The sequence below is a fragment of the Odocoileus virginianus genome, chromosome 13 (assembly GCF_023699985.2).
Source record: "Odocoileus virginianus isolate 20LAN1187 ecotype Illinois chromosome 13, Ovbor_1.2, whole genome shotgun sequence".
In the NCBI taxonomy this organism is placed as follows: Eukaryota; Metazoa; Chordata; class Mammalia; order Artiodactyla; family Cervidae; genus Odocoileus; species Odocoileus virginianus.
Genome location: NC_069686.1, coordinates 29,196,308 through 29,217,725, shown reverse-complemented (window position 1 = coordinate 29,217,725; position 21,418 = coordinate 29,196,308). Strand labels below are relative to the sequence as shown.

General features: G+C 36.9%; 1 protein-coding gene across 14 annotated transcripts in view; it reads left to right on the top strand.

Annotated features, from left to right (window-relative positions):
- Window positions 1-21,418, top strand: part of PKP4 (plakophilin 4) — a 256,119-nt gene that overhangs the window by 171,916 nt on the left and 62,785 nt on the right. The window lies entirely within an intron of this gene.

The window sequence follows — 21,418 nt, the reverse complement described above, 5'->3', positions numbered from 1 at the left end:
TATACAAAGTAAATTTAAGTTTTTCAAAGGTTTTTTTTTTTTACATTTTCTTTATACATTTAAATTTTTCTTCTAAAACAGACACAAGTTTTCTTCCACTGGGATGGGTTAAAAAAAAAAACAACAACAACATAAATACTGAAGATAAAAGATAATTGAGAGACTAGCCCTAGTCAATTTATTTTTCTTTTTTCCTCCATCTGGAGTAAGTAATTTACAACACAAAAAATCATCAGCACATCATGAGACAAGACCAAGCTTAAACGAGAACACTTCATGCCTCAGTAGAAATGTCCTGAATTTGTAAAGGAGATATAGTAGGAAGTTATATTATACATATTCATAAACAGAATATTAGATTAGCAATCATGTATAATGGACTATTATTGAGCTTGAATCTTATGATTTATTATGACTATAAATTGTATAAGTGACCAAATTTTGTTTCTGCTTCTCTTCCAAATACCAAAAGGAATATGAATATCTCTTAATATCAGCCTTAGAGTCCTAAGCTTTTCCTTGCTTATTTTTTCAGGCCTTTTTTAGTAACACAGTCATTATAGTCTTCTTACCACAATTGCAGTGTTGTAGCTTCCTAAACACTACTATGAAGGTTCACTTAGCTTTTTCATGTTTTGTTACAAAAGGCATGCTTTTTTTTTCTCTTTGAGGAATGTTTCTTACTTAAAATAAATAGAAGAATTTGGAGTAAAAGCTAAAAATTTCCCTCATTCCCACATCTACCCGTACCATGACCATTGCTCCAAACACCTACACACACACAAACACACACACACCTACACCTACCTGTACACACCTATATATACACACACACGCACACCCCTATACACACACACACACACACACACAAAGTAAATCTGAAAACAAACCAAACTGATGAGTGTGTGTGTAAATATCTACACATCTGCTTTGTTTTCTTTTTACTACAGTGAAGATAATATATATTGTTCTGTGACCTTTTTCCTTAACAGCATAGTAAAACCATGCTTGTGTTTCTAAAACACTATGTATAAAGATCTGCCTCCTATTTAATGGGTGTCTATTGTTTAGAAAATTTATATAACCAGTTCTTTTTTAGTGAACATTTTGTTTTTCCCAGTTTTGCCCTTTGACAAGCAATGGTAAAAATTATCACTGCATATCTGAGTGTCTCTGTTGATCACATTTTTTTTTTTTTCTTTTTTTTTTTTTTTTTTTTAATTTTTATTAGTTGGAGGCTAATTACTTTACATCATTACAGTAGCCCTTGTCATACATTGACATGAATCAGCCATGGATTTACATGTACTCCCCATCCCAGTCCCCCCTCCCACCTCCCTCTCCACCCGATCCCCCTGGGTCTTCCCAGTGCACCAGGCCCGAGCACCTGTCTCATGCACCCAACCTAGGCTGGTGATCTGTTTCACCCTAGATAATAACATGTTTCAATGCTGTTCTCCTGAAACATCCCACCCTCGCCTTCTCCCAGAGTCCACAAGTCTGTTCCATACATCTGAGTCTCTTTTTCTGTTTTGCATATAGGGTTATCGTTACCATCTTTCTATAGTCCATATATATGTGTTAGTATACTGTAATGGTCTTTATCTTTCTGGCTTACTTCGCTCTGTATAATGGGCTCCAGTTTCATCCATCTCATTAGAACTGATTCAAATGAATTCTTTTTAATGGCTGAGTAATATTCCATGGTGTATATGTACCACAGCTTCCTCATCCATTCGTCTGCTGATGGGCATCTGGGTTGCTTCCATGTCCTGGCTATTATAAACAGTGCTGCGATGAACATTGGGGTGCATGTGTCTCTTTCAAATCTGGTTTCCTTGGTGTGTATGCCCAGAAGTGGGATTGCTGGGTCATACGGCAGTTCTATTTCCAGCTTTTTAAGAAATCTCCACACTGTTTTCCATAGTGGCTGTACTAATTTGCATTCCCACCAACAGTGTAAGAGGGTTCCCTTTTCTCCACACCCTCTCCAGCATTTATTGCTTGTAGACTTTTGGATAGCAGCCATCCTGACTGGCGTATAATGGTACCTCATTGTGGTTTTGATTTGCATTTCTCCGATAATGAGTGATGTTGAGCATCTTTTCATGTGTTTGTTAGCCATCTGTATGTCTTCCTTGGAGAAATGTCTGTTTAGTTCTTTGGCCCATTTTTTGATTGGGTCATTTATTTTTCTGGAGTTGAGCTGGAGGAGTTGCTTGTATATTTTTGAGATTAATCCTTTGTCTGTTGCTTCGTTTGCTATTATTTTCTCCCAATCTGAGGGCTGTCTTTTCACCTTGCTTATAGTTTCCTTTGTTGTGCAAAAGCTTTTAAGTTTCATTAGGTCCCATTTGTTTATTTTTGCTTTTATTTCTGAAATTCTGGGATGTGGGTCATAGAGGATCCTGCTGTGATTTATGTCGGAGAGTGTTTTGCCTATGTTCTCCTCTAGGAGTTTGATAGTTTCTGGTCTTACATTTAGATCTTTAATCCATTTTGAGTTTATTTTTGTGTATGGTGTTAGAAAGTGTTCTAGTTTCATTCTTTTACAGGTGGTTGACCAGTTTTCCCAGCACCACTTGTTAAAGAGGTTATCTTTTTTCCATTGTATATCCTTGCCTCCTTTGTCGAAGATAAGGTGACCATAGGTTCGTGGACTTATCTCTGGGCTTTCTATTCTGTTCCATTGATCTATATTTCTGTCTTTGTGCCAGTACCATACTGTCTTGATGACTGTGGCTTTGTAGTAGAGTCTGAAGTCAGGCAGATTGATTCCTCCAGTTCCATTCTTCTTTCTCAGGATTACTTTGGCTATTCGAGGTTTTTTGTATTTCCATACAAATTGTGAAATTATTTGTTCTAGTTCTGTGAAAAATACTGTTGGTAGTTTGATAGGAATTGCATTGAATCTATAGATTACTTTGGGTAGTATAGCCATTTTGACAATATTGATTCTTCCAATCCATGAACACGGTATATTTCTCCATCTGCTTGTGTCCTCTTTGATTTCTTTCATCAGTGTTTTATAGTTTTCTATGTATAGGTCTTCTGTTTCTTTAGGTAGATATACTCCTAAGTATTTTATTCTTTTTGTTGCAATGGTGAATGGTATTGTTTCCTTAATTTCTCTTTCTGTTTTCTCATTGTTAGTGTATAGGAATGCAAGAGATTTCTGTGTGTTAATTTTATATCCTGCAACTTGACTGTATTCGTTGATTAGCTCTAGTAATTTTCTGGTAGAGTCTTTAGGGTTTTCTATGTAGAGGATCATGTCATCTGCAAACAGCGAGAGTTTCACTTCTTCTTTTCCTATCTGGATTCCTTTTACTTCTTTTTCTGCCCTGATTGCTGTGGCCAAAACTTCCAAAACTATGTTGAATAGTAGTGGTGAGAGTGGGCACCCTTGTCTTGTTCCTGATTTCAGGGGAAATGCTTTCAATTTTTCACCATTGAGGGTGATGCTTGCTGTGGGTTTGTCATATATAGCTTTTATTATGTTGAGGTATGTTCCTTCTATTCCTGCTTTCTGGAGAGTTTTAATCATAAATGGATGTTGAATTTTGTCAAAGGCTTTTTCTGCATCTATTGAGATAATCATATGGTTTTTATCTTTCAATTTGTTAATGTGGTGTATTACATTGATTGATTTGCGGATATTAAAGAATCCTTGCATTCCTGGGATAAAGCCCACTTGGTCATGATGAATGATTTTTTTAATATGTTGTTGGATTCTGTTTGCTAGAATTTTGTTAAGGATTTTTGCATCTATGTTCATCAGTGATATTGGCCTGTAGTTTTCTTTTTTTGTGGCATCTTTGTCTGGTTTTGGAATTAGGGTGATGGTGGCCTCATAGAATGAGTTTGGAAGTCTACCTTCTTCTGCAATTTTCTGGAAGAGTTTGAGTAAGATAGGTGTTAGCTCTTCTCTAAATTTTTGGTAGAATTCAGCTGTGAAGCCATCTGGTCCTGGGCTTTTGTTTGCTGGAAGATTTCTGATTACAGTTTCGATTTCCTTGCTTGTGATCGTTTTGTTAAGATCTTCTATTTCTTCCTGGTTCAGTTTTGGAAAGTTTTACTTCTCTAAGAACTTGTCCATTTCTTCCAAGTTGTCCATTTTATTGGCATAGAGCTGCTGGTAGTAGTCTCTTATGATCTTTTGTATTTCAGTGTTGTCTGTTGTTGTTGATCACATTTTTAAGGGTAACTGCCTGGACAAGGGTGTATACATTTCTATTTTGGCAAATATTGTCAATTTGCCCGTGAAAATGTTTTGCGAGATGTGGGAAGAGGAAACTTTTCCTCTACCCTCTTGGGTTAAGTAATTGGGGGCCTGTGAATTTAACTGACAATAGACAGATTAATAAGAATAATAAAAACCATAAGCATTCATATGCATATAAAGCTCACAAAAGTAGTAGTTCCCTAAATGACTAGGGTTGGGGGTTATGTACCTAACTTACTGGAAAGGATGCAGGCAGAAAAGGCTTCTGTAGGAAGAACAAATGGATTTCCAGGGAAACCAACAAGAGATAAGACAGTTTGTGATGATGTTTGTTTATGCAGGTACAAGGTTTAAATGGTCTGTCCATTTGGTTTTTTTTTAATTCCATAAAATTCCTCCAGAAGGGATCCATGGCAGCCTCCCTCCCAGAAGTTTTCTGCTCTTAGTGAAATAAGGGAAGCTCCAAAAAGTCTTCTTTCTGGTACCTGTTGAATCTCAAATATTTTAGTTTAGAATAACCTTCATGCAAACTCTCCAGGTACAAGTTCATCCCCACAAACATACATTCCTACCTTTACCAACTGTTATGCCTATCTGTGCTTCCCATGTTACCAGTGGATAGTAACATTTGAAGTGTAAATCATCATGATTATTTAAATATTTAATAATTTATTAGGCTTTTAAAATTGTTTCGAATTTCTCTTTAAGCTTCATCTGCAGATTAAAGAGGGTAAATTATTTAAAGAAATAATTATTAAATATTCATTCAATCACAGTGCCTGGAGACTTCAGCATACCACTGACCATTCTATTATTTGATTAATTCTTATGAAAGTTGGAGTTATGCCTGATCTTAAACTTAATAATTTTGTTACATTACCTGTCAGCTTTGCTTTCTTCTCTTTTCATATATCTGATACACTTTTCTGTCAACAAAAATGTAACAACCACTCTCAAAACAAGTAAAAAAAAAACCTTTTTATCACCACTGGAGGTAATTTGAGTAACAAATAACCTCACTCCAGAGGTTCCCAAACTTTGCTGCATATTAAAATTGCCTGTGGAGTTGTTAAAATATTATTCCCAGGCCTCCCTACACATGACCAATTCCTAAAGTGTGGGGCCCAAACCAGACCTCAATAATCTTTCAAGATCCACCTTTAAACAGCAGGTGATTCCACTCTGCTGTTTGAGAACCACTGCCTTACTCATAATTAAGTTAATTTACTTACTAGTAATTAAAGAGAAGAATTAAAATTTTATCCTTCCTGTCCTGTATGTATTTTTTCCCAGGATCACCCAATAACCCTAGACAGTGTAATAAATATAGAAAAATCAATAATATTAGAAAATCAGCAATTTACAACCCTTAATGAAATCATTGATTCAAGCAAAGATTGTTAATATATGCAAAAACCTCTATGTCCTTAATCCTAGCTGCACATTAGAATTACCTTGTGAATTTTTTAAAAGCCCTAACTAATTCAGACCACAGCTTAGGCTGAGTGACTTGGCATCTCTGAGTGTGGGACTCAGTCAGCAGTAGTTTCTAAATTCTGTGCCCTATACTTCCACCCCAGGCAACCAAGTTGTGTGGTGTGCAACCAAAGCTGAGAATCCTTGCATTAGTAGAAAGGAAGGTGGTTAAAAAAAAAAAATTTTTTTTTTTTAAAGAAAGGAAGGTGGTATACTTGAAAATGCAAACATTAGGCTGCCTCACTTGAATTGGCTGATTGATCTGAGCAAATATAAAAGTTATGATGTGACAGGATGTAAAGTACATGGCACCCTTCATAAAGTACTCTAACCCACAGAAACTGGACTTGAAAGCTTTTTCTTTCTAAATTTCTGCTTACAAGAATAATTGTAGTTCGAGGTTGTATAAATGATACCATGAGAAATCCATCAAACAAATTCAGCATGTGGCACATCCTATGAGTTTATTGCTATGGTTCCAGCAGTGAACCAAGAAAATGGAAATGAAGGAATGGGAAATCCCTTTTAGATTTAAAGGACTTAAAGAACAATCACAAATGCAATCAGTGAACCTTGTTTTAGCCTGACTAGTGCACGCCACTGAAGAAAGACATTTGTGAGACATCAGGAAGATTTTGAATATGAATTCATTATACAGCATTATGGAATAATGGTAGTTTTCTGAAGTCCTTATTTTATAGAGCTGCAAGTGGAAGTATTTAGAGTTCTGATGATCTCATGTGAGAGGTTTGTTTTAAAATTCTGTAACAGAAGAAAGGGAAAAGATAAATAGAGCATGAAAAGTGTGGCATAATGTAATTATTAAATCTGGGAGGTGGTTAGTTATACTTTTCTCTATTTTTATATGTGTTTGAAAGTTTATTTCTAAAAAATTTAAATACAAATTCTGTAAACAAAGGGGTTTCAATTGTACATCAGGGTGACATATGTTAAAGCCTGCCGAGTGTTGCCACATTCTGAAGGCTGCTCCTGATAGAAACGAAACCAACTATGAGACAGTGACATGCGCTCTTAGGCAGTGGGTGGTACTTTACGTTTCCACACAGATGAGATTTTGCTAACATTAAGCAGAATTACCTCTAGCATGCTGGGCATCAGCTTAGAACTCCATTTGTCACTCTATGCATGGGTGTTTGTGCCACCAAATAAGAATATTAGCATTTTGCTTTAGTCAGTGTGTATCTGAATGTTCCCGAGCCAGTTATTCATGATGTATGAACATACCCCTGAGAAGCTTAAATATTTTGAGTTAGTACTTCATGTAAAAATCAAATATCCAGTTTTAGCCTTTAACATTTTATGTTTAATTCAAACATGTCAAATAAATATTTAAATTCTCTCATGCTTTTAGTGATAATGTGAAGAAATATTCTATTAGCTAGCTAAAATAAAATAGAAATTGTCAAGTCAGAAAGCTCCTCTTTTTCCATTACCATTTCCTCAGCACACTGAGCAGCACTTCCTCAGTTCACAAGTGTTACTTGGGTGTGTGTGTGCATGTTAAGTCACTTCATTCGTGTCTGACTCATTGTGACCCCATGGACTATAGTCCACCAACCACCTCTCTCCATGGGATTCTCCAGGCAAGAATACTGGAGTGGGTTGCCATGCCCTCCTCCGGGGGTCTTCCCAACTCAGGGATCGAACCCACGTCTCCTGTGGCTCCTACATTGCAGGCGGATTCTTTACCACTGAGCCACTGGGAAGCTTAGCTGTTACTTTGGAAAACATTAACAAGGCTACCATCTATAACTCCACATTTCATTTTTATACCAAACTTAGCCTGCCTTTAGCTTTATCTTGATAATCTTTATCCAAATAGATAATCCAATAGAAAAGTATAGAAAAAAGTTTCACAAGACCCATTCATTGCTTTTGGTGGTGAATATATATGGATTATTTTTTAAGATTCTTTTTGGTTTTTTAATAGAATAAGCTTTATCTCGTATCTCCCATTAGCAAATATTTTTAGTGATGTATTTCATAACTTTTCTTCCCATAAAAGAATGAAATTTGTCTTTGAAAAATTATTTGAGTGATTTTTGAGCACTTATTTTCCATAGACTAGACTTTAAGGCTTCCCAGGTGGCTCAGTGGTAGAATCTGCCAGCCAAGCAAGGTTCGATCCCTGGGTGGGGAAGATCCCCTAGAGAAGGAAATGGCAACCCGCTCCAGTATTCTTTTTTTTTTTTTTATGATCTTCTTTGACTTGCCTTTATTGCTCAGATTATTTTTGTTATTTATCCATGCTAATCAATTGTAGTTCACTCATTTTCACCATTGAATTGCATGAATATGCCAGAGTTAATTTATTCATTTTCTTGTTGATGAGCAATTGGGTTGTTACCAGTGTTGTTGGGTTTTTTTAATTAATTTATTTTTTATTGAAGGATAATTGCTTTACATAATTTTGCTGTTTTCTGTCAAACCTCAACATGAATCAGCCATAGGTATAGCTATATCCCCTTCCTTTTGAACCTCCCTCCCATCTCCCTCCCCATCCCACCCCACTAGGTTGATAGACACTCCAGTATTCTTGCCTGGAAAATCCAGTGAACAGAGGAGCCTGGTGGGCCACAGTCCATGGGTCGCAAAGAGTCAATCACTTAGCAACTAAACTACCACCGCCACACTTTTTACATGACAGCAAATCCCTTATTCTTTTCTCAGCTTTTCTCATTAGGAAGTGAGCCCCCTGGCCTTTCATGAACAATCACCTGTTAAACTTGGACACTTCATAGTGTGATCTGTTTCTTTTCAACTTTATATTTCTAAACTTACTGTTTCTATAGTTTGTCATTTATAGATAAAAGAGTATAAATTTTTTTGATAGATGTAACACCTGTATTTTTATTAGTACCCAGACTAAAACTACTTAATAAACACTCATCTTAATTTCCATTACTTGTAGAAATTCCTCTTTTTTTTTTTTCTAAAAATTAGTTTTAATCATTTTGAATCCCTGGACAGAATTCGGGAATTTTAAAGTATCTTTGAACAAGAGCTCTCTCTGATGACATACAAAGCAAAATTATTTTTCAGATTTGTCATTGTAGAAATCAGAGTACTTCAGGCCAATTTATACAGATATGAAGTTTGCTTAAACTATGAGACTGAATTCAAGTAGATGAGCTTTTACAATGAATTTTAAGAAGAGTAGTGGTGTTTAGAGCAAGGTTTAAAGTGAACTAGAAGGTACTTTGTAATATGGTTTCTGTTTTCCAAGGCTTTTAACAAAGTGTTTTCTAGATGTGTAAAAACTTGGGCCATCGTCTTACTAATACTTGAAAGAAAGTATGAGCATGCATAAGACTCAAGAATTTAGATATACTCAAGAGAACCAGACTTAGAAATAGCTTCATAAAACATGGTCTTCTGTTCATTCTTCTAAGTTTTTACTTCCATGAAAACCCAACTTTTAAAGGATATCATATGTGTATAATAGTTTATAGTTGTTAACAAACTCCAAATATGTATAATATTCTTAAAATATCAGTCAATATCCATATGTCTTATGTGGAGTAAAGAACTATTCTTATGCTTCATGCTTCCGTCACCCTATTTACATATTCACTATGAATCAGGATTTGCCAATGTTCTCATTGTCTCCAGTAATAAGGCTACCTTCTATGGAAATGAATCTTGTACATCAGGGAAGCTACTGAAGAGGTCAAGTCTTTGGGGGACCATTTTCTAGGTGCCCTTCCAGAATTTGGGTGAGAGCTTTACTTCTTAAATCTTGAAGGCACTGGAGTACTATTTCTGCAACAGCTCTCTGGAAAGTAGATTGCCTCCTGAGCGTCTGATCCTACGAAAAGTGAGAGTCCCAATGCCAAATAGCAAGTTGAGTCCCCATAAGACTAAATACTCTCCTCATTTTTCACAGTGTTGCCCCTGTGTGTAACAGCCTTAACCAGCTCCTAGGCCAGAGTTGAAAAAAATGTCACATGCCCAATTCCCTTAACAAAGAAAGTATCATCTGCCTTATCATTGCGTGCTGTTACCATCCTAAAAGCCCTGCCAGAACTCACACTACACTACTTTTTATGAAACGGCACACCCGTAAATGCTATAGCAACTCAGGACAAGGAGAATCTGGCATAAAGTTAACAGCATGCTGGTTTGTGAAAGACTAGTTAAAGGGTTGTACATGCTAAGTCTCCTTACTGCTGATCTCTAGGTTTCTGTTTCCATGGTGATTTTACACACAGTATAGACCTCTGTCATTTCATATAATATAAACAGACACACAGATTAACAAAGCAGAGGCGTTTTAAGATTTTTAAGTTCTTTAAAGAAGTCTTCGGCTTTTTACTGAGCATATTTTCATGCGTATTCAGTATGTATCAGGGAGATACATCACAGAAAAGATAAAATAATTCACTTTGTATTTCATCTTTTACTATGAGCTAAATGGGGTTTATAACACATTTTCAATAGCCCCACAACATTATTGTCCCTTAACACAAATATTTTTCTTAGCTGCAACCTTCTACTTTTTCTAATTAATTGCCCTTTTTTGAGTAATACTCAGACACTCGGATGAAATGGAGCAGGCAAGAAGGACCATGCTTCCACAAATCCCCTAATCTTAATCACAGATGGAGATTACTTCATTCAACTTTGAAGCTTTTTCAAATTCTATATTTATAGACATTGATTTTCTTGGAAGATGCTAATTTGATGCTTGAAAATGTCCTGTAGGATATTTCTGGCGTCCCAGAAAACATGTTTATGATTTTTAAGAAAAGGTAACACATGTTTACACAGATGTAAACACATGTTTACGCAGATTAAAGAAGTAGCATTCATACTTTGCCATTTTTACTCATAAAAATATCTTAATTTCATGTTCTGGTTGTACTAAATCACAACATGCCAACTTTTTAATTGTAGTTTAGAGCATTAATCATGAAGTGTTTAACCCCATCATGTAAGTGTCTGTGGGTTTCTCTGATAAATTAGACTAGTATCTGCTTCCATTCCACAAAGCAGATGTTTTTAAAAGACATTCATTTGAAGGATTGTGTAAATAATGCATAATTAGTCATTGTGACATGCCATACTACAGTAAGGAATGCTTTATTTAGTAATTTGAAAATGACCCTTTTGTTTACCTGAGGTATAGTGGCTATGTGTACATACATTTGTGTGTACATATATAATTTATAGATTATAAATTTTCAAAAACAGTGAATAATAGCAAAACTATTTTGAAAAAAAGTTTTAATTTTCTTTTAATGATTGAGAAGAGATTTCAGTGTCTTTTTCTCTTCACAGATATACATTGTAATTGGACTCTACTATAGAAGTAGAAAAATGACTGAAGTGCTTATTCATAGTATAGAATTTGGTTATTTTACAATTCATATTAAATGAATGTTTTACCAGTTTTGTAGAATTTTGTTTTATATTTACTGAAATGTAAAGCACAAAGTATGTATGCTGTACTGTAAACCCAGTTATTTAGATCTTCAAATTAGATTTTTGGCATATACAAATTTAATATTTTAATGTTCCAGTACTTTGGCCACTTGATGCAAAGAGCTGACTTATTGGAAAGGACCCTGATGCTGGGAAAGATTGAAGGCAAAGGAGAAGGGGGTGGCAGAGGATGAGATGGTTAGATAGCATTACTGACTCAATGGACGTGAATTTGAGCAGACTCCGGGAGATGGTAGAGCACAGAGGAACCTGGGCACACTGCAGTCCGTGGAGTCGCAAAGAGCTGGACACAACTTAGCGACTGAACACAGTCAATATCTGCGTCCTTTTCCATATTCTATTTTCTGAAGCATTTCACTTAAAAGAAGCACAGGCTTTCCTGGCAATCCAGTGATTAAGACTCCATGCTTCCACTTCAGGGGGCACAGGTTTGATCCCTGGTTGGGAAACTGAGATCCTGCATGGCCGAAAGTAACTAAATAATAAAAATATGATAGAGACTAACATTTAGAGGGTAGATGATTTTATTACTTGGGGGTAATTTTAAGTCTAGTAGCTGTCTGTCACTGTATAGAGTTACCAGAATATTGTTGATTATATTCTCTATGTTGAACATTACATCCTCATGACTTATTTATTTTATAACTGAAAGTTTGTACCTCTTAAGCCCTTTCACCAGTTTTGCCAGCTACCCCCTAACCCCTTACCCCTTGACAACTAGTTTTTTCTCTGTATCTATGAGTCCATTTTTGTTTTGTATTTTAGATTCCAGATATAAGTAAAATCATATGGTATTTGTCATTCTTTAACTTATTTCACTTAGCATGATACTCTATCCATGTTGTGGCAAATGACAAAATTGCATTTTTAATGGATGGGCCATACACAAGGGGATACCATATCTTTAGTCATTCATCCATTGGTGGACACTTATGCTGTTTGCATATCTTGGCTATTATAAATAATTGTGCAGTGAACGTACAAGTGTATATATCTTTTCAAATTAATGTTTTCACTGTCTTCAGGTAAATATCCAGAAGTGGAATTGCTGGATCATATCGTAGTTCTGTTTTTATTATTTTGAGGAGCCTCCATCATGGCTGTGCCAATTTACAGTCCCACTAACATGAGGATTCCCTTTTTTCTACATCATTGTTAACATCTGATTTTTCTCTTTTTGATATTAACTATTCTGAGGGTATGAGATGATATCTCATTATAGTTTTGATTTATATTTCAGTATGATTAGTGAAGTTGAGCATCTTTTCATGTGTCTATTGATCATCTGTATGTCTTCCTTATAAAAATGTTTATTCAGATTCTCTGCCCATTTTTAAATTGAATTATGGGGGGATTTTTGGTGTCCATTTGTGTGAGTTCTTTATATATTTTTAATATTGACCCCCTAACAGATATATATCACTTGGAGATATTTTCTCCCATTCAGTAGGCTGCTTTTTTATTTTGTTGATGTATAAAAGCTTTTTAGTTTGTATATAGTCTTTGTTTATTTTTACTTTTGTTGTCTTTGCGTGGGGAGGTTGATCCAAAAAAATATTAATAAGACTGTTGTCAGAGAGTGTACTGTCTATGTCTTCTTCTAGGGCTTTATGGTTTCAGATCTTACATTTAAGTCTGTAATCCATTTTGACTTTATTTTTGTTGTGCTGTTTTTAAAAAAAAGTGACCCAGTTTTTTTCTTTTGCATATAATTGTTCAGTTTTTCTAACAGCATTTATTAAAGTGACTGAGTTTCCCCTGCTGTATATTCTTGGCTCGTTTGTAGTAAATTAATTGCCCATATAACCACAAAGTTTTTGGAGTAGTTTAAGAAGAATAGGTCTTAACTTTTCTTTAAATAATTGATAGAATTCACCTGTGAAGCCAGTCTGGGCCTAGGCTTTTGTTTGTTGGGAGTTTTTGATTACTGATTTAATTTCATTACTAGTGATTAATCTGTTCTTTTTTTTTTTTTTCTTCCTGATTTAGTTCTGGAAAATTTAGTGTTTCTGGGAGTTTATCCACATATTCTAGCTTGTCTGATTTATGGACTGTAGCCTGCCAGTCATGTCTGACTCTTTGCAAGCCCATGGACTGTAACCTGCCAGGCTTTTCCATCCATGGAATTTTCCAGGCAAGAATACTGGAGTGAGTTGCCATTTCCTTCTCCAGGGTTACTTCCCAACCCAGGAATCAAACCCGGGTCTCCCGCACTGCAGGCAGACTCTTTACCATCTGAGCCACCAGGGAAACCCAAGGGTCAGAAATCGTTGCCAAAACCTAGGACTGAACCAGGGGCTTTAGATCTGCAGGCTAACGCTCTCCCAGCTGAGCTATTTTGGCCACCTGTTGTCTGATTTGTTGGCATGTAACTGTTTGTAGTGATCTCTTAAAATCCTCTGAATTTCTATGATGTCAGTTGTAACTTCTATTTAAATTCTAATTTTGAGTCCTCTCTGTTTTTCTTGGTGAGTCTAGCCAAAAGTTTATCAATTTTGTTTGTCTTTTCAAAGAACCAGCTCTTAGTTTCATTGGTCTTTTCTACTGCTTTTCCTATTTATTTCTGCTCCGGTCTTTATTATTTCCTTCCTTCTGCTGACTTCTAGGCTTCGTTCTTTTTCCAATTCCTTTAGGTTTAAGGTTAAATTATTTATTTGAGAATGTTCTTATTTCCTGAGGTAGTCCTGTATCACTATAAACTTCCCTCTTAGAACTGATTTTACCTAGTCCTATAGAGTTTGAAGTACTTTGTTTCCACTTTGTTTTGTCTCATAAGTATTTTTTAATTTCTTCTTTGATTTCTTCTTTGACCCATTGCTTTTTTAGTTGCATGTTGTTTGGCCTTTAGGTGTTTGTGTTTTTGCTAGATTTCTAGTTCCATGTGGTCAGAAAAGATGCTTGATGTGATTTCAAATTTATTGAGACTTTTTTTGCAGCCTAACATGATCCATCCTGGAAAATGTTCTGTGTGCCTTAGAAAAGAATGTGTATTCTACCATTTTAGGGGCCTGGAATGTTCTGTATATATATTTATTAGGTCTGTCTGATCTAATGTATTATTTAAAATCATGTTCCCTTATTGATTTTCTGTCTGGTTCATCTGTCCATTGAAGTAAGTGTGGTGTTAAAGTCACTTATTACTATATTGCTGTCAGTATCTCCCTTTATGTATTAGGTCCTCCTGTGTTGAGTGCACAGATGTTTACAAGTGTTATATCCTCTTGTTGGATTGACCCCTTTATCATTATGTAATGCCCCTCTTTCTCTCTTGTTACAGTTTGTATTTTAAAGTTTATTTTTCTACCCCAGTTTCCTTTTCATTTCTGTTTGTATGGGGTATCTTTTTTCATCCCTTCACTTGTGTCTTTGGATCTGAAGCATGTCTCTTACAGGCAGCATATGTATGAATCTTGTTTTTTTATCCATTCTGCCACCCTGTGTCTTTTGTTCTTGTGTGTTTCCGTTAAAAGTGATTATTGAGTCTCTTTTTCTGTTTTGCATATAGGGTTATCGTTACCATCTTTCTAAATTCCATATATATGTGTTAGTATACTATAATGGTCTTTATCTTTCTGGCTTCGCTCTGTATAATGGGCTCCAGTTTCATCCATCTCATTAGAACTGATTCAAATGAATTCTTTTTAATGGCTGAGTAATATTCCATGGTGTATATATACCACAGCTTCCTCATCCATTTGTCTGCTGATGGGCATCTAGGTTGCTTCCATGTCCTGGCTATTATAAACAGTGCTGCGATGAACATTGGGGTGCACGTGTCTCTTTCAGATCTGGTTTCCTCGGTGTGTATGCCCAGAAGTGGGATTGCTGGGTCATATGGCAGTTCTATTTCCAGCTTTTTAAGAAATCTCCACACTGTTTTCCATAGTGGCTGTACTAATTTGCATTCCCACCAACAGTGTAAGAGGGTTCCCTTTTCTCCACACCCTCTCCAGCATTTATTGCCTGTAGACTTTTGGATAACAGCCATCCTGACTGGTGTGTAATGGTACCTCATTGTGGTTTTGATTTGCATTTCTCTGATAATGAGTGATGTTGAGCATCTTTTCATGTGTTTTTTTGCCATCTGTATGTCTTCCTTGGAGAAATGTCTGTTTAGTTCTTTGGCCCATTTTTTGATTGGGTCATTTATTTTTCTGGAGTTGAGCTGGAGGAGTTGCTTGTATATTTTTGAGATTAATCCTTTGTCTGTTGCTTCGTTTGCTATTATTTTCTCCCAATCTGAGGGCTGTCTTTTCACCTTGCTTATAGTTTCCTTTGTTGCGCAAAAGCTTTTAAGTTTCATTAGGTCCCATTTGTTTATTTTTGCTTTTGTTTCTAAAATTCTGGGATGTGGGTCATAGAGGATCCTGCTGTGATTTATGTCGGAGAGTGTTTTGCCTATGTTCTCCTCTAGGAGTTTTATAGTTTCTGGTCTTACATTTAGATCTTTAATCCATTTTGAGTTTATTTTTGTGTATGGTGTTAGAAAGTGTTCTAGTTTCATTCTTTTACAGGTGGTTGACTAGTTTTCCCAGCACCACTTGTTAAAGAGGTTGTCTTTTTTCCATTGTATATCCTTGCCTCCTTTGTCAAAGATAAGATGACCATAGGTTCGTGGAAAAAGAGACTCAGATGTATAGAACAGACTTGTGGACTCTGTGGGAGAAGGCGAGGGTGGGATGTTTCAAGAGAACAGCATTGAAACATGTATATTATCTAGGGTGAAACAGATCACCAGCCCAGGTTGGATGCATGAGACAAGTGCTCGGGCCTGGTGCACTGGGAAGACCCAGAGGGATCGGGTGGAGAGGGAGGTGGGAGGGGGGACCGGGATGGGGAATACATGTAAATCCATGGCTATTTCATTTCAATGTATGACAAAAACCACTGCAGTGTTGTAAAGTAATTAGCCTCCAACTAATAAAAATAAATGGAAAAAAAAAAGTGATTATCGATAGGCATATACTTGTATCCATTGTGTTAATTGTCTGGTTGTTTTTTGTAGTTCTCTGTTCCTTCCTTCTCTTTCTCACTTGTGATTTGATGGCTTTCTTTAGTGTAATGTTTATATTTCTTTTTCTTTCTTTTTTGTGTATGTGTTATGAGTTTTGGTTTGTGGTTACCATGAGTTTTATTTATAACAACCTGTGAATATAGCAGTCTATTACAAGTTGATGGTCACTTCAGTTTGTGCATATTCTAAAAGTCATTACATTTTTTACTCCCCTCCCTGAATACTTTGTTTCTAAGGTCATATTTTTATTTTGTGTTTTACTTAACTCATTATTTTAGATGTAGATGATTTTACTACTTTTGTCCTTCAACCTTCATACTGACTTTTTAGCTGATTGATGTGCTACCTTTACTATATGTTTCCCTTTACGAATGCAGTTTTTCTTTCATTATTTTTTTTGTTTCTAGTTATAGCATTTTCTTTTCCATTTGAAAAAGTCCTTTCAACATTTTTTTAAAAAACCAGTTTAGTGATCATGAAGTTCTTTATCTTTGGCTTATTTGGGAAACCCTTTATTTCTCAATTCTGAATGATAATCTTGCCAGGTAGCATATTCTTGTTTGTGAGTTTTTCCTTTTAGTATTTTAACTATATTATGCCACTCCTTTCTGACCTGTAAACTTTCTGCTGAAAAATCAGCTAATAGCCTTATGGCATATTAACCCTTGTATGTGATTTTTTTTTTATTTCTTTATCTTTGCCATGTACTCATCATTTGTCTTAGTTTGGATCTCTTTGCATTCATCTTATTTGGGACTTAGTGCTCCCTGCACCTGGATATTTGTTTCCTTCTGCAGGTTAGGGAACTTTCAGTCATTATTTCTTCAGATGGTTTTTCTGTTCTTTTCTGTCTGTTTTCTTCTGCAGCCCCCCTGTAATGTGAATGTTAGTATACTTAAGAGGATCCTTAAACTTTCTTCATTTTTAAATTCTTTTTTTCTCTTTACTCTCTTTTTGAGTGATTTTCACCATCCTGTCTTCCAGATCATTGATAACGTTCTTCTTCATCCTCTAATCTGCTGATTTTCTCTAGTGTGTTTTTAACATCAGTCATTTTATTCTTCACTTCTGGTGGGTTCTTTTTTTATATTTTCTGTCTCGTTTTTTAAATTCTCCCTAAATTTATCCATTCTTCATCCTAGTTTGGTAAGCATGTTTGCGACCATTATTTTGAACTTTTTATCTAGTAAGTTGTTTATCTCCATCTTGTTTAGCTTTTTTCTGAGATTTTGTCTATTTTTTTCTTTCATTTAGAAGCCATTCCTTTGTCTCCTTCATTTATCTAACTCTTGTATTTGTTACTCTGCATTAGGTATATCAACTTTTCTCCTAGTCCTAAAAGAGTGCTCTCATATAGAAAGTCTCCTCCAAGGTCCAGTGGTTCAATTCCTTCTAGTTACAAGAGCCAGGATCTCCAGGAATACCCTCTATGTGGGCTGCCTTTACTTCGTGTGGTTGAACCATGATTGCTATGGGCACTGTGGTAGATTGTGACTCCTTGGTTCAGCTAGCTGAGAAGTTTGTCCTCAGTTGCTGCAGGCACACTGATATGTGGGTGGGGCTGGTCTGCCCACAACTGGCTGTAGGTCCCAGCTGGAACTATTGCAGACACACGGGTATGCTGGCTAGTTCCCTGGAGTGGGAGCCACATTGGAGGTGTGCTGGTGCTGGCTCGGGTCACCCACTGTGGGGGCAGAGAGAGAAACACTAAAGGGGCCAGTGGGGGCAGGTGGACTGATCAGGGCTGGTCCTCTGGAACATCTGGGCAAGGTTCACAGTCTTTGTTAGGTTGAAAAACAGAGTGACAGAAATGACACCTGCTGGCAACAGGTCACCCAGGGGAAGGAAAGGAAAAAAAAAAAAAATGACATCTGTCAGTGTTTTCATTTCCAGAGACAGTTCCACCAGACCCCTGCCCTCTGGCAAATGTCCCCAGATTAGTCAGTGAATCTCCTTCTCTTATATCGTCAGTGTTTTTCAAGCTGTTGCTTCTGTCCTGGGACTTGGAGAAAATGAGTTTGCGTGTGAGCTCTTCATGGGCAGATTCTTGGTTTCCCACAGCTCTCTGGCTCTCCCAGACGTAAGTTTCCCTGGTTTTTAAAGCCAGGCATTATGGGGGCTCGTCTTCCTGGTACGGGTCCCCTGGGCTGGGCAGCCTGACATGGGTCCCTCGCTCCTCGGGGGTCCTCCACAGTTGCAGTATCTCTCCCGCTATGAGTGGCTACACCGAAGGTTTGTGTTCTGACTAGACCACATCTCTGCCCCTCCTGCCCATCTCACTGTGGTCTTCTCTTGGAATCCTCAGTTGTAGAAAATCTGTTTTCTAGTCTTCAGATCACCCTCAGATATGGTGGTTCTAAATGCGGGTGCTGTTTTGTGTCTCCATAGGAGGAACTGGGCTCAGGATCTTCCTGCTCCTCCATCTCCATCCCTCTAAGGTGATTTATTTTAAATATCTTATTTTAAAAAACAAGCACAGTTGCTTGTCTCCTGGTTTGCAGTAAAATGTTCCATAGGATAAAGAGACCAAATTGCTGAAGTACAGATTTTTAGGGTGTCTCCTGCTCTTTTCTTATTTAAATAATATCCCCTAATGGTTAAAAAGAGAGCTATACACAGAACTCCAATGGTTTTGGTTTCCATGGTGATAATTTTTTCACGTTCTGACACTGCATGCCACCTAGTGTTTCCAAGTCAAAAACTTTGATGTTTTGGTATTGCAGGTTTTATCTTTTACTAAAGCCGAAGCTAGAAACTATCTAAACACCTTTTTCTTTTTAAAAACGGCACATTTCCTCATGTACGTGAAGTCTTGAAGCTACCCCAGTGATTCCTCCATATCTATAGTTTGTTGCCATTTCATGTGTGGTGTTCCCATGCTCCTTTCCTGGATGAAATAAAGGTGGATTGCTGCATAGCTCTGATTTCAGGTCATCTCTTGTTTAGCTTTTCTCAGTCATGCTATTCCCTGTAAAATTCTTATAACCCAGCAAACTATGTATTTTACTTGTTCCTCATAAAACTTCTTCACAAATTGCAGTGTAAGAATGTTTAGGACTGTGGAAAAACAGAAGACTTGCAAATTGAAGCAGATAACTCTCCAGTATTATTAGCCTGGTAGAGAGAGAGAGCATGTTTCAGTGTGAACTGGGGGAACCACATGCAATCTGAAACCTATATTAAAATTTCAAACTTAAGAATTCAGAACTGTCACAGATCTCTGCTACCTAGAAGTGTACTGTCAAATAATAAATTTGGAGACACATTCATCAAAAACCTATTATTAAGAATGTCAGCAAATCTTTCTGGGGGCTAGGAAACAAAACCTTGGACTGAATCTGACATCAAGTTAAAGGATTAGAATGTAGGATTCCAGTTTGCCTATAAACTCTGTTTCCACTTTTCAACCTAGCTTGATCAGCAATGCCTAAAAGTTATACCTTGCTTTACAAGAGTGAGTGAAAGGTGCTCAGTCGTGTCTGACTCTCAGTGACCCCCAATGGACTGTAGCCTGCCAGGCTTCTCTGTCCATGGAATTCTCCAGGCCAGAATGCTGGAGTGGGTATCCATTCTCTTCTCCAAGGGATCTTCCCAACCCAGGGATCAAACCCAGGTCTCCCACATTGCAGGCGGATTCTTTACCAGCTGTGCCACCAGGGAAGCCCTTGTTTACATAGACAAATCTTGTTGAACACAAGCTGCAGCACAATGCCAGGTGTGAATCAGTACTCAGTAAAGAGAAGCTGCTGCTCTTTCTGGGAATTTGTTTGCTCAGTAAGTATTTACTGAGCACTTACTGAGTGCTATGCACTTGTCCTAGGCACTGAGGTACAACATTAAGCAACTCAGACAAAAGTCCCTGCCCACTTTGAGCTTCTATTCTAGTGGAGAGAGGTGATGGTAAGTGCTGTAAAGAAAGGACAAGCTGACCTCCTGTGGTAAGTGGATACTACTTAGATACTACATCCTCTAGGAAACTTTTCCTAAAGTCCTTAACCCTAGACAGTAACACCAACACATGTGCGTGCACACACACACATACACTGTGTCTTTTCTCAGCCACATTCTTCAGTTCAGTTCCCTTCTATCGTGTCCAACTCTTTGCAACCCCATGGACTGCAGCATGCCAGGCTTCCTTGTCCATCACCAACTCCCAGAGCTTGCTAAAACTCATGTCCATTGACTTGGTGATGCCATCCAACTATCTCATCGTCTGTCGTCCCTTTCTCCTCTTGCCTTCAATCTTCACCAGCACCAGGGTCTTTTCCAATGAGGCATCTCTTCGCATCAGGTGGTCAGAGTATTGGAGTTTCAGCATTAGTCCTTGCAATGAATATTCACAACTGATTTCCTTTAGGATGGATTGGCTTGATCTCCTTGCAGCCCAACAGACTCTCAAGAGTCTCTTCCAGCACCACAGTTCAAAAGCATCAGTTCTTCAGCATTCAGCTTTCTTTATAGTCTAACTCTCACATCCATACGTGACCACTGGAGAAACCATAGCTTTGAGTGTATGGATCTTTGTCGGCAAAGTAATGACTCTACTTTTTAATATGCTGTCTACATTTGTTAAAGCTTTTCTTGCAAGAAAAGCCACATTCTTAGAGCCTGGCATATAGCAGGCCCTTAATAAGTAAAGTCAGAAAGACAAATTTCAGTCCTCCTTAGGACTGTATGTTAAACTCAGAATATGATGCAGATTCAACTTATAAAGTGAGAGTGAAGCAGCATTCTGAAAAAAATGTTTGTTAGCAACATTAGGGTTAAATTTGAGGAAAGAAAGACTTGTCATCACAATCTGGGCAAATATATTTTGAAGATACTAGAGAAACAAGAACATATTCGAATCGAGTTGAATAAAATGCAGTTTAATCTACTCCACCTAAATTTATAATATAAGAAGGAGGTTGGAATTGGGAAGAAGAAGAAGATAAATGGTTTTGTTTTTTAAGTTCAAGATGGCAAAATGATATAGTTGAAAATAAAACAAGATAATAGGCAAAAGAGATTTGACTAGAGAAAACAGTAATGAGGCTAAATTTGTCTATTCATTTGGAAAAAAACTAAAAGCATAAAAGAAGCAAGTGGATAAGAAATTAAAATTTCCATTGTTGACAGTTCTGAAAACTGTGTGAAGTTTTTTTGATTTTAGTCCATATGAAATTTGACATAAAAAGCTAGCCCTGCCTTCCAGAGTTTCATCACCAAGCTCAATAATGTGGACATCATGCAAGTTT